This window comes from Schistocerca gregaria, chromosome 3, assembly GCF_023897955.1.
Source record: "Schistocerca gregaria isolate iqSchGreg1 chromosome 3, iqSchGreg1.2, whole genome shotgun sequence".
NCBI classification, from domain to species: domain Eukaryota; kingdom Metazoa; phylum Arthropoda; class Insecta; order Orthoptera; family Acrididae; genus Schistocerca; species Schistocerca gregaria.
In genome coordinates, this window is record NC_064922.1 from 97,622,319 (window position 1) to 97,636,638 (window position 14,320).

Consider the following 14,320-nt stretch of genomic DNA (forward strand, 5'->3'; position numbering starts at 1 on the left):
TGATTAACGTGATGTAATGGAAATAGGAACTTTAAACTTTGCCTATGTCTCTGTCAGTCGCAAGGAAACTGTATTTGAAGGTGAAGGTGATTTTGTAGACATGTATGAAATCCATGGTCTGAAATGCAAGTGTTGTTGTTTGGAGAGCACATCGGTTACGTGTCAGATGTGTAGCCAAGCAGTAATGGGTCGCCATAGCTGCAAATATTAGACGGTAATATGAAGTGTTGTCAGCTGAAGTCTGATGATGCAGACGACCGTGAGGCCGAAGTTCCCAAGAGTACCGCTTGGCCGCGCCTCTTTAGTTCAGTGGTAGAGAACTGATCTAGTAAACCAGGGGTCGTAAGTTCCATCCTCAGAGGAGGAAGACGAATTTTGGGAATCACTTTCGCGTCGTGGCCGTATAGTAAACAGTATCTGTGATGACCATCAATTAGCAACAGTCGTTTTATTAAGAATTACTCTCAGATGTGATTAAGGCGAATGGCGCAGATAAAGCATTTTCCAAGGCGGTACAGCTTAAGGTGGGACGAGACAGTCTGAATTACATTTTATAGATGTATTTCTGACATGTCTCAGATCCCCTCGCGGTCGTCGTCGTCGTCGTCGTCGTCGAGACCGCCGTCGCCTCTTCTGCAGAAGTACCAAATGGCCATCGTAGCAAATGCGGCGAGGGACGCCCTGCCATCGATTCCGAAAGCACAAAGTGTGTGGTCTGGTTTCCCAGTCTATATTTGATCGGTCTCGTAAGAGGTTGAATGTAACGAATGGGTGGGAAAGAGCAAGGGGCAGCGGCTGTGTGGAACGAAAACACAATTCCTCAGGGGTTTGAGCGTTTCGAGATGAGTCGTATACAAGTCGTAGTTGGTCGTCAGTGACCGTGTGGCCTAATGGATCAGGCGTCGGACTTCGGATCTGAAGATTACAGGTTCGAATGCTGTCACGCTTCGTCTTTTTCCAGTTCTGAAAAAGAGACATAGTGTTTTAATGTAGCAATTGTGCAGTACGAAACCGTCTGAATGTTGCTGTTGACCATTTTTGGCTTGGAGTTGCTCTTGAGCTTGAAACGCACACAACAAGACCGGTGTTAACTAGCGAAATGGTCGGCAGAGTGCCGTCACCGCGAGTTTTGACTGGCACTTGCACATCTAAAACAACGTCGGAAAGTAACTCGTTCGGCTTTTGAGTCACATCAGGTATGTGTGTTAATTTTGACGCCACTAGCTCTGCATGTTGTCATGCAATTCCTCTACCTCTCAGAAATGATTAAGAAATAAAAGTGAAATACGTGACGAGTGTGACGTTAGGAAAACATTAGGCAGCATGGAGAGATTCTGTATGGGACCACCCAACCCAAACGAGTACTGTGTGACGTGCTACCCGGGAGGTATTCACCGAGGCAGCTGGCGAGCTCAGTCGGTAGAGCGTGAGACCCTTAATCCCAGGGTCGTGGGTTCGAGACCCTCCCTGGGCGGAACGGAATTTTGTTCCGCTGCAAATGTAAATTACCATTTTTCTGATTAACGTGATGTAATGGAAATAGGAACTTTAAACTTTGCCTATGTCTCTGTCATTCGCAAGGAAACTGTATTTGAAGGTGAAGGTGATTTTGTAGACATGTATGAAAGACATGTTCTGAAATGCAAGTGTTGTTGTTTGGAGAGCACATCGGTTACGTGTCAGATGTGTTGCCAAGCAGTAATGGGTCGCCATAGCTGCAAATATTGGACGGTAATATGAAGTGTTTTTCAGCTGAAGTCTGATGATGCAGACGACCGTAAGGACGAAGTACCCAAGAGTACCGCTAGGCTGCGCCTCTTTAGCTCAGTGGTAGAGCGCTGGTCTGATAAACCAGGGGTCGTAAGTTCCATCCTCACAGGAGGAAGACGAATTTTGGAAATCAGTTTCGCGTCGTGGAGGTATAGCAAACAGTATCTGTGATGACGAACAATTAGCGACAGACGTTTTATTAAGAATTACTCTCAGATGTGATTAAGGCGAATGGCGCAGATAAAGCATTTGCCAAAGCGGTACAGCATGTAACGTTCCCTCTTTCTGTTTTTTTAGGTTTGATATGTCTGATTGTTATTCTTTATTTCTATTCTTCGGAATCTTTATTTTTATTAAATTGAGCCTGAAACTTACGTAATAAATACTTCGCGTGAAGTACGATTTGCAGCATGAACAAAAATTAATTTCGGAAATTTAATCCACTGAATATTAAAAGTAAAGCTTTTGAACAACGCGCGTGACTGACTAGATACATTCAGAGGGTACGTACATTCGCGTGCGAGTGGTTGCGGTCTGATGAGAAATTTTCATTGTGAAATAATTTCGTCGTAACACACTCGGAGATTGCGAACGTACATTCAGAGTAGAGGCACGTACGTTCTATCATTCCCCGTGGCCTGGGTAAAAGAATGGCAATTATTTAAATCTAAGAGTATTTCTTTTGCATCGGACTAGTATTTTTATAAGAAAAAGAAGATTGCAGGTTCTGAATGTCTCGGCAAAACGAATTGGAAGTAATTTGAGCGGCCACGAAAGGAAAGTAGAGAGCACAATCACGCACCTCTACTGTTGAGCAGCGCCGTTTTGAAGATATTCGGTTCCATCTAAAACTCGCCGTCTCAGCTTAACATAAATACTCCATAGGCATGGGAATAAGGCTTGTTGTGCGATGAAAATAATATAAAACACATCTTGCGTCTTTTAACTCTTTCACTTACCACACACACACACACACTAGTAATTAGACAGTACGACATCCCACCAGCCCATCAGAACAAAAAGTAGTCGTTCATACCAGAAATAAAAAACGAAGGGCGAAATTGTTCCTATGCCTCTCAAAGATAAAACGTTTACCAGATATTTCTCTGGTGTGTCACTGGCACAATTTTTCAGCACCTCTGCGATTAAATCACAATATTTTCAGTTCCTTGACATCGCCCCCTTGGGCGAATTGTCTGAAGAAATGTCAATTTTGCGGACAATGAGCCCAAACACTTTGCACACTGGTAGTCCTTGTCCGTTATTCACACGTAATGGGATTGCACTGTCAGTGTCTCTCTCCCGATCACTTCATTCTACAAACATGGTTTTATGCCAGTTTTGACACATGACAGTGAGGACAAATCATTTATATAAGGATACACAGAACACATGTAAAACACACATAAACTTACATACTATACACACAAAATTATTACATCGTCCTTGACACAAAATCATCACATTTGGATAATTGTTACATCCTCCTATTACCTTCTTTCTTCTCTTTTTTTGTATTGTATACACAAATTTATTTTATTATTTCTTGGTACATAGCATTATACAAAGGTATTACATTGTTTTATACATAGTCTATCGCTATATAAACAGTCTTCTTTTACACTTGCTGCTCATAAAATTCATAATTCCTAAGTCTTTTTTTTTATTAAAAAAAATTTTCAGGAAAGTCACATATTTATTAGAGTGTTCGGATCTAGATCGTGGGTTAATAGTCGTGTCTGGGGCAGCAAAAGGTGTTAGCTCTTGCTTAGAGTTGGTTCTGCTTTCCACTGCTTCTCTCTTCTACTCCACGATCTGCTTAGTGACATCCTTTCCGTATTTTACTATTGTCTCGTCATGGGTAATATAAACAACAAACAAAAATTCACATGGATTAATACTTAGTCTAACTTAATACTAATACATATATATACATATAAACAAAGGCGTTGTTCAAAGGTAACGTGGGGGCGTAAATCATGAGCTGGGGTAGTCAGACTTTATTTCGGGTTTCAGGAATCTGTGTTTCTACATGTCTTGGCACTTCGTTGGGTGTCCAATTAAACGTAGATTTTGCTTTGCATTTAAATTGTCCTTCTATGTTATGCCGTTAGCCAATAATGTGTCATATGCACATAACTGCACTCGCAACAATCAGTTTGGTGGCGCGCTGCGCGCCGTGTGGAAATCGGCAGTTGCGCGGGCCCACCGCCGTAAAGCGATGCCGCGCGTCTCGGTCCAAACTTTTCAGTGTCTCGAGCAGTGTTCACAGAGTTTGCAAAAAAACCAACCGCACTTGTTTCCACTTGCTGTACACCTTGGCTGTGGGAAGGGACCACTCGGTGCCTCCGAAGTCCACTGCACAAATTTAAGTACTGCACTTCACTATTTGGCTAGCAACGGCACACTGTCCTATGTAGTGCACAAACACTGGTACCGCCGCAGTCTTCGTCGATTCACTATGTCTCTTTTACCTCGAAGGAAAAGGTTCGTGATATGAAACGTATTTTCACTTGTCTGTTTGCATATAGCTCACAGGTCACTGACACTGAATAACATTGTGACACTGTCCTGTCCATTCAGAAACAAAACTGTAGCTAATGATATCACTAGCTTGTCTTTTATGAAAAATGCCCACGTTCGTTATTTGTTCCAGCGATTTTTTACTGAACCTTGTCGGCGTACCTTTTTGCTCATAACATTTTTATTACATAAATTGGTAGGTGGTTGTGTTCTCAGAAAGTACGTGCCTCTAATACTATATTTCGCGATCGTGACACTGTCTGATATCTCATAGAGCATAGGAGAACACGTTTGAGAACAACAGCATTTTTTTACTCTATGTCGTGCTACTGATGCACTTATGTATTGAAATAACAATACTAGGACATGAACGCACTATAAGTGCTTTTAGAAGTTGTCTACAAATGAGGCAAAGTTTGTTCATTCTCTACCCGCGAGTTACTATGTGGGAGGGGGGGGGGATTCTTTCATCCTTTCGTCACCCAAGTTTGTAACAACGCATGGTACACACACATCATAAACATAAAGGAATAAAATAATAATAGGAAATGAGTAAACAGACATAAATAAATCACTATACATAAATTGCTAGGTAGTACAAACAACAGATTAATAATGAAGCTTGGCTGCTGTGCGCTACTGCCTCTAAAGTCTGTGCTCGCGTATATGGTGTTTTTTTTTGTGTTCATATTTGTGTTACTTCTTCTCCTTCCATCAAATATCTTCCGCTCAGATTGGTCAAAATATTATAAACACATAAAAAATATAATCAATGTACTGCATCCCTCTAAAGTCAGCGTACATCCTCCGTATTTTCATACTAAAAAAAATAGATTATTAAAATTCTTTGGCGTTACTTGGTATCACGTAGTGTGTTTCTCAGTGATCTTGGTAATGTTTTATTACGTCAATCGTCAGTCATAGTGACATTAATGTAACTTCATGACTTTTCCCCGCCGGTTGAAGTCTCGCAGTATCTCGCCGAGCGCCACCTGTAAATAATTGTGTTTGTTTCGGCGTTACCTCATTTTTTCCGCTAGTTGGCTACCTGTAACTTACCTTATACATACTCCTTTATTTTTTTTTAATAAGGGACGGTGTTATGTTTGCTTCAGTTAACATTCACAGATTGTATCTCAACATCGTACTTGCATTGAAACATGTATATAAAGTTAAAAAAAAAATTATCTGTATGACAGTAAGATCACACAAGTTGTTATTCATGTATCCTATCTTTAGGTGCACTTTTCTTAGATCAAGTTACAGTGCGTATGGTATATATATATATATATGTATAGTACCCTACACTTTCATTAGCAGTTAGGAATCCTTTTTTATAATTGCAGCATACAAAAAAAATTTAAGTTCGTGTTTTGTGCGATATATTTATAGATAAAAACTTGTGGTGTGGATACGTCAAAGACACAAAATACTTTCTCAGCAACCTATCGTGTACTTGCGTCACAAAATTAACCTTTGTACCTTAGGGAGTCCAATATTTTTCTTTGTAACTTACCCTGTACCTTACTGCCTTGATACACAAGTGGCAAAAAAAAAAAAAGAATAAATAACTTACATCTATTTTGCTGTGAGGTCTGTGCCAATTGTTCGCTCCAGATACCTCCGTACATAAACTTAAAACTAAAATACCACTGTGACCAAACAAAAAAACATTCCGTCAAAACTTACAAGTACACTTCGTGTTAAACATCGCTAGTCAAAATGGCTCTGAGCACTATGGGACTTAACTGCTGTGGTCATAAGTCCCCTAGAACTTAGAACTACTTAAATGTAACTAACCTAAGGACACCACACACATCCATGCCCGAGGCAGGATTCGAACCTGCGACCGTAGCATCCCACGGTTTCGGACTCGGCGCCTAGAACCGCGAGACCACCGCGGCCGGCAAACATCGCTAGTCACCAACTGACGTGTATGTCCTAGCTTACCTGTGTCTTGCGTCCACGTTCACTGACAAATGTAAACAGAAATAGTGAAATGCTCTGATTCACTTAGCTGCATTAGATGTATTTTCTTTATCCTAATCGTGCTCGTTCCTTTTTTTTTTTACAGTAACTTATTTTATACTTGTGCATTATTAGGTATGACGTATGATACTTAATTATAGTAGAATTTTCTTAAGTCTCTGTGTGCATACAGCCTTTTGATCTTACCACTGTGAGGGTATGCAAGTAAATAACAACCGTCGTGCGGAATATGTGCGATTACGTACGGACGAGTATATTTCATTTGCCACTTAGCGTTTTTCTTAGCTAGCAAGGAAGATTTCACGTGAGTTTTGAGTAACACCTTTTCTCTGATTATAAATCTGGTAACACCATGTAGCCGTTTATCATAATGCTTCTTTCGGCATTGGGCCTGTTGTGTGATAGAGATTAATACTTGCCTTATTTTTTCATTTAGGTCGACGGGTTGTCTAGGAAAAGACGGGATAGGGTTTACCCACTCATTATTTTCTTTCTTATTGCATATTAGTTCTGACGGCGTAACTGCAGTGTCGTATATTGGGAGATTGTTTACCACCTGTTCAAAAACTTTTTAAGTATTCAATCCATTTAGACTGCTTGTTGGCTACGTATGTCGTCATAAACCTATTCAATTCACGGAATATTCTTTCAATAGGGTTTGATTGCGGGCTATACCGGGATATCAGTATTCGTTTAACCTGTTGTTCTTTCAGAAATTTTTTCCAAGCATGGCACGTAAAATTGGTTGCGTTATCTGTTAAGATCGCCTGTGGTTTCCCAACAGACGGGAAGTAGTCGTTTAGCATACGTCTGATAATAGGCTTAGCTGCAGTTGTTTTCGTGGCATATAATTTCACATACTTTGAAAATACATCATATACTCAAATAATATATTTTACACCTCCCCTGGCAGAGGGTGAAGGACCCATAGCATCTATGCATACTAGCTCTAGTGGGTTTTTTGGTAAAATAGGATGCAACTCTGTCTCGCAGTTCAGATTGACAGGCTTAACCTTCTGACAAATAAAACAAGTTTTCAAAATTTGTTGTGTGTGTCGAAGCATATTGGGAAAGTGACAGTACATATTTAATTTCTTATAGCACTTGCGGGCACCGTAGTGTCCCCAAGCGTAGTGAGTATGCCAAATTAAACTTTTCTCATATGCTTCGTGCACACAAACGCACCATGTATCGCTGTACATGTTCCTCCTGTAAAATAATACATCCTTGTGTAATTTGTAATGTTGTCTTATGGGTAAAGGGGGGTTATTGTTTAACTGGAATCTAACTTTTCTCCACCGGTCACCTTCTTCCTGTAATTTGGCCATATTATTGCACATATCCAAAAAATATTTCCTGAATTTTGTGTCCTTGATGAGCATAACTTTAAATTCTGTGTTCTCTCCTACCAATTCTTCGAACTCAGGTAGTCCTTGTGGTAATCTTGACAGTGCGTCGGCGATTACGTTATCCTTGCCATTCACATATATAATTTCAAAATCATAAGACTGCAAAAATAACGTCCACCGCGCAAGGCGATTGTGTAGCAACCTACAAGTGAGTAAAAAGCTTAATGCCTGATGGTCGCTGTAGATTCGTATATGTTTGCCAAATAGATAATAGTGGAATTTTTTAATAGCCCACAAAATAGAAAGGGCTTCCAATTCTGTTGTGGAATACCTGCGCTCGCATTCTGACAGAGTACGGCTAGCAAAACTAATTATCTTAACATTGTCGGAGCTAGCGCCTATGTCCAGCTGAAATAGACAGGCTCCTAGTCCCGAAAATGAAGCATCCGCCGCTATACAGAAATCTTTGCTCATGTCAGGATGTTCTAGTATTTTAGAATTAACCAAAGCATGTTTTATTTTTTCAAACTCGGTCTGGCATTGAGGCGTCCAGATCCACTGTTTGTCCTTCTTTAAGAGGCCCAATAATGCAGGGCTATTGAGCAATTGGTTCGGCACGAACCTGCGAAAGAAAGAACACAATCCCACAAATGCCTTTAGCTGTCGTTTTGTGCACGGCGCGGGAAAGTTTTTTATGGCTAACAGTTTTTCTGGGTCGGGTCTTATCCCTGCCGGCGAAATAATGTGACCGAGAAATTTTATGTCTTTTCTCACAAATTTTGATTTGCTAAGGTTTGCTGTGACACCTGCCGCTGAAAGCCTCTGTAACATTCTTTCCAAAAGCTCTATATGTTCTTCCCATGTAGGTGTTGCTATTAATATGTCATCTATATAAACTGTGAGTTTGTCAAGAAGGTCAGGTCCTAAAACAGTGTCGAGCGCAGTTATGAAAACGCCGGCACTAACGTTCAATCCGAACGGTAGAACACAATACTGGTAGGACCTACCTGCAAATATGAATGCTGTATACTTCCTACTATCAGGTGATAGTGGGATTTGCCAATATGAACCACGGAGGTCTACACTAGTTAAATATTGCACCCCATGAAAACGCTGCAGCTGTTCTTCCAGGTTTTCAGCCCGGGTGGTTACTGGAACTATAATCTTATTAATTTCCCTTGCGTCGAGAACGAGTCTCACCGAATTGTCGGCTTTCTTGACCACTAATAATGGACTGCAATAAGGCGATAATGAAGTCTCTATGATATTCCACGAGAGCATTTTCTTTATTTCTTGAGCCACTGCCTCTCTTTGTGACCAAGGTATAGAATAGGTATTCTTACAGAAAGTGTCGTGGGGCCGGACATCCATGCTATACTGATACGTCCTAATGACCCCGGGTCTTTCATCAAACACACGAGCATAGCGTAACAATACACTTCTAAGATCACCCTTCTGTTGTTGTGAGATTTCCGAGCATTCAGATATTTTCTGTTCAATTTCATGCTGCTCTACCTGCTGATACCACAGTTCACTCGAGTCGCTATTTCGTGAAGTATTGACCTATAGGATTTGGATGTGTATATTTCGACAAGCTTTGTCGTTCCTACTCTTGACTTTTATTAAATCCACACTACAGTTCTTTCCGTTAATATATAAATGACACTTTCCAGATTCCAAGTCAATTTTAGCATACTTTTCCCTTAAGAAGTCCATGCCGAAAATGCACCGTTCTGTCAACCCTTCTACAACTAGAAAAATTGACTGAAAAACAATGTCTTCAATCTGCACTTCGACCATGGTTTGCAATTTAATTAACTTGGATTTACCGCCTATGGCTCCTAATATCCGACAATTTTGTACTGGATAGGTCGGTAAAGTCGTGTGGATATTAATCTCTTTAAATAGTGCCTTGGACATCACACTAATTTTCGCACCAGTATCTACAAGGATATGCGTAGGTACTTTTCCTACTACGGCCTGTAAATTAGCTTGTACTATACCATCACCTTCACATGACTGTGGTTCTTCCTCCTTGGTCAATAAATCACGCATATCCGTTTCATCTTGGTACCTGAGCAATTTACTTTCATGACAGCATGGATCGCCCCCACGACAATCTATGGCCAACATTGGGGAGCATAATGAGGCCATGTTTAGTTTAACGCTCCACGGTTCATATCTGTTTGTGTTTCGTTTGCGACTTCAATTATGTTTACCCCTGACGTGTTGCTCCTTGGCTGAGTATTTCTGTCGTGGTTTTGCCCTGAGTTTAGCGAAATAGTGTCACCTAGCGTTTCTGATTGATAGGCTTGGCTGTTAACAGGATATTGCCACTGCCTACTTTGATGATCTCCTGTGTGGTTGCGGCTAAATTCAGGCTGGAAATTATTATAACTATTTCCCCACTGGTTCCTATTGCCATTTCTGTACCAGTTACGTTTTCGGTCACCGGAATAACCAGAAAAATTCCTATCCCCGTTTTTTCCTTTTCTATTGTATTGCGGATGGCAGGTCTGATTGTAGCAGTTGTAATTTCCTCCCGAACTCGGGCCTGGCATCTGTGCTGTAGGGGCGCGATCGACAAAAGCCGGTCGCGAATCAGCCGCGCACGCTACATTGTTGACGCCGTAATGCGGCTGGCGCTGTATAAGCTGGTTGCTACCGCTGCCACGAAAATTGTTTTGATAGGCTTGATTTTGCCTAGCATCCTCATTAATTAAATCGATAGAATCTAATACAGATAGGAAATATTCGAGATTGTTCTCTGGTACTTGTACTAATTTTTCTCTGATACTGATCGGTAATTTTGCCTTCAGGATGCGCAGTACGTCTGTGTGTGTGACGGGCTCGTCCCAGAATCGCGTTTTGTTTAAGTATTTTTCAAAATACTTCCGGAGTGATCCAAATTTTGCATTGTATGGCTCCGGGTTAAACAGAGCTTTTCTCAATCTCTCTTGTACACCATGGGACCAATACTTAGATAAAAATGCTGCTTCAAATTGTTCTAATGTCTGACAATTTTCCGACATTTCCATTGCCCATAGGGCACCATCCCCTTGAATATATCCAGTTACATACTGTATTTTTTGCTTTTCAGACCAGGTCTTAGGCAACACATTCTTAAATGACTTTATAAAAATTACCGGGCGGACGGATTTTTTTTCTCGGATAAACACTTGAAACTGCCTGTGTTTTATAAGGCTTTCCTCTAACAGAACAGCCGACAAAGTTGGTTCGGTTGTCTGGTGTCTCTGTCGTTCGTCGCGGTAATGTTGATTACCGTAACGACCTTGGTTTGGTGAAAACATGGGTACATCGGGATAAAGATAACTGTTTGCTGCGTCGTCACTCTTACCTGTGCGTCTGTCATCAAATTCCTCTTCTGAATGTTGTTCTCTTTCGTTCTGTGTATGGTGTTTACTCTTTAGTTGCTTGTCTACATGTTTTTTCCAGTCAGGTAAGTCCTGTATCAGAGTCTTTTGTAACTGAGCTAGGTCAGTTGGAAGTTTAGTTACAGACGTGTTTTGGGTAGTGTACACCTGTTCTACAGTGTTAGTTATTGCTTTTTTCAGTTCTGTTTCTAATGTATGGTTGATATGTTTGTCTTTTTCCTCTAAAAATTCGTCAAACTGCTGTTTTTGTTGTTTCGTCATGTCATCAACTTGGTCTACAGCCTCCTGCATTTTGACACTAAGCTCGGTCTGCTGAAAACTCATAGCTTCAAAATTTTCGGTTAAGGTACGGATCTGTTCTGGCATATCCTTAACTGTGGACTTTAAGTTATCAATGTCTTGGCTCATGTAATTTAAATCTTCGCGTAGTACCTCTATCACTTGATCTGCTCCCTCTCTTTTTAACTGGGTCAGTTGAGTCGTCAGATTATTTTGCATGTCGGTCAGGTTCTTCACGTCATTGTCTATTTTGTCCATTTGTGTCGTTACACTGGCTATCTGGGTAGTGACAGCGTTTATCTGCGCTGTGACATTGTCTGTGTGAGCTTGCATTTGTGCTGCAACATTTTCTACTCGTGTGTTAACAGTACCTATCTGAGCAACAACATTTTCTGTGTGAGCTTGCATTTGTGCTGCAACATTTTCTACTCGTGTGTTAACAGTACCTATCTGAGCTGCAACATTTTCTGTGTGAGCTTGCATTTGTGACGCAACATTTTCTACAACTTCAGCTGCAAACTGCGACATTAAATTTGTCTGCATCTCTCTAAACATGCGTATAAGGTCTGTTTCTACTGGGTCTTGTGTATTGTCAGCATTCGTATTTGTTTCTGTAGTCGACATATTGTCGCCCGTCGCCTGCGACTGAGCACTGCCGGTCGCTGCGACTGTGTTTTCGGTATTCGCAGTACTTTCGGCCTCAAAGTTTTGTAAGGGTTGGACTATTGATTCCTCATCTGACGAACTATCCATGATTTTGTCTGAGATCTGAGTTTCACCATGCCGATTCACAACACAAAACAGCGTGCAGCCGAACTTCACTATCACTACAGCTCGTACTACACGTAAATAAATCACAGATGGCTTTGCACTCGTCCGTGAAAATTCACGTAGTAAAATATGTCTCTGGCAAAACAGAAGACTGATAAATGACTCTTACTTTTTTCGCGCTCAATCAATAAAATTGTCCGCCATCTTGTGATGCATTTACATATAATAGAAAATGAACTAATGCAATTTTTACGTAAACTAAAAAGAAATGGAAAAGAATTTGGAAAAAGGAATTGATGCGTTCTACGCAGTGGGTGTCGAAAAAATGAAAAAAAACTGTCCCACATTTACTTTCAACTAAAGCGGATTAGTGCTGTTGTTCTTACCTTACGTGTGTTTTCTGACGGTTTTGTAGTGAGAAGAACTAACATTAAATGGTCCAAAACTTTTTTTCGAAAATTAGTAATTTCGATGTGGTTTTTCGTTTCTGGTACGTAGCTCGCATGACATGCAACAGAAACAATATGTTGTAGTGGCAATAATGGATGGCAAGAAAAAAAACTTAAATATTTCAACTAACAATTCTACTGATTTTTACTGAAATTATGGTCATGGCACTCGGTCGCCATTGTAACGTTCCCTCTTTCTGTTTATTTAGGTTTGATTTGTTTGATTGTTATTCTTTATTTCTATTATTCGGTATCTTTTTTTTTATTAAATTGAGCCTGAAACTTACGTAATAAATACTTCGCGTGAAGTACGATTTGCAGCATAAACAAAAATTAATTTCGGAAATTTAATCCACTGAATATTAAAAGTAAAGCTTTTGAACAACGCGCGTGACTGACTAGATACATTCAGAGGGTACGTACATTCGCGTGCGAGTGGTTGCGGTCTGATGAGAAATTTTCATTGTGAAATAATTTCGTCGTAACACACCCGGAGATTGCCAACGTACATTCAGAGTAGAGGCACGTACGTTCTATCATTCCCCGTGGCCTGGGTAAAAGAATGGCAATTATTTAAATCTAAGAGTATTTCTTTTGCATCGGACTAGTATTTTTATAAGAAAAAGAAGATTGCAGGTTCTGAATGTCTCGGCAAAACGAATCGGAAGTAATTTGAGCGGCCACGAAAGGAAAGTAGAGAGCACAATCACGCACCTCTATTGTTGAGCAGCGCCGTTTTGAAGATCTTCGGTTCCATCTAAAACTCGCCTTCTCTGCTTAACATAAATACTCCATAGGCATGGGAATAAGGCTTGTTGTGCGATGAAAATAATATAAAACACATCTTGCGTCTTTTAACTCTTTCAATTACCACACACACACACACACTAGTAATTAGACAGTACGACATCCCACCAGCCCATCAGAACAAAAAGAAGTCGTTCATACCTCTCAAAGATAAAAAGTTTACCAGATATTTCTCTGGTGTGTCACTGGAACAATTTTTCAGCACCTCTGCGATTAAATCACAATATTTTCAGTTCCTTTACAAGCATAAGGTGGGACGAGGCAGTCTGAATTACATTTTATAGATGTATTTCTCGCATGTCTCAGAGCCTCTCGCGGTCGTCGTCGCCGCCGTCGCCGCCGCCACTACTGCAGAAGTAGCAAATGGCCATCGTAGCAAATGCGGCGAGGGACGCCCTGCCTCCCATTCCGAATGCACAAAGTGTATGGTCTGGTTTCCCAGTCTATATTTGGTCGGTCTCGTAAGAGGTTGAATGTAACGAATGGGTGGGAAAGAGCAAGGGGCAGCGGCTGTGTAGAACGAAAACACAATTCCTCAGGGGTTTGAGCGTTTCGAGATGAGTCGTATACAAGTTATAGATGGTCGTCAGTGACCGTGTGACCTAATGGATCAGGCGTCGGACTTCGGATCTGATGATTACAGGTTCGATTGCTGTCACGCTCGTGTTTTTCCAGTTCTGAAAAAGAAACATACCGTTTTAATGTAGCAATTGAGCAGTACGAAACCGTCTGAATGTTGCTGTTGACCATTTTTTGCTTGGAGTTGCTCTTGAGCTTGAAACACACACAACAAGACCGGTGTTAACTAGCGAAATGGTCGGCAGGGTGCCGTCACCGCGAGTTTTGACTGGCACTTGCACATCTAAAACAACGTCGGAAAGTAACTCGTTCGGCTTTTGAGTCACCTCAAGTATGTGTGTTAATTTTGACGCCACTAGCTCTGCATGTTGTCATGCAATTCCTTTACCTCTCAGAAATGATTATGAAA

At 40.8% G+C, this 14,320-nt stretch overlaps 1 non-coding gene across 1 annotated transcript; it reads left to right on the top strand.

Annotated features, from left to right (window-relative positions):
- Window positions 1–1,813: 1,813 nt before the first annotated feature.
- On the top strand, window positions 1,814–1,885 carry Trnai-gau (transfer RNA isoleucine (anticodon GAU)). Its single transcript has one exon. It is a non-coding gene; the product is annotated as a tRNA-Ile (tRNA).
- Window positions 1,886–14,320: the final 12,435 nt, after the last annotated feature.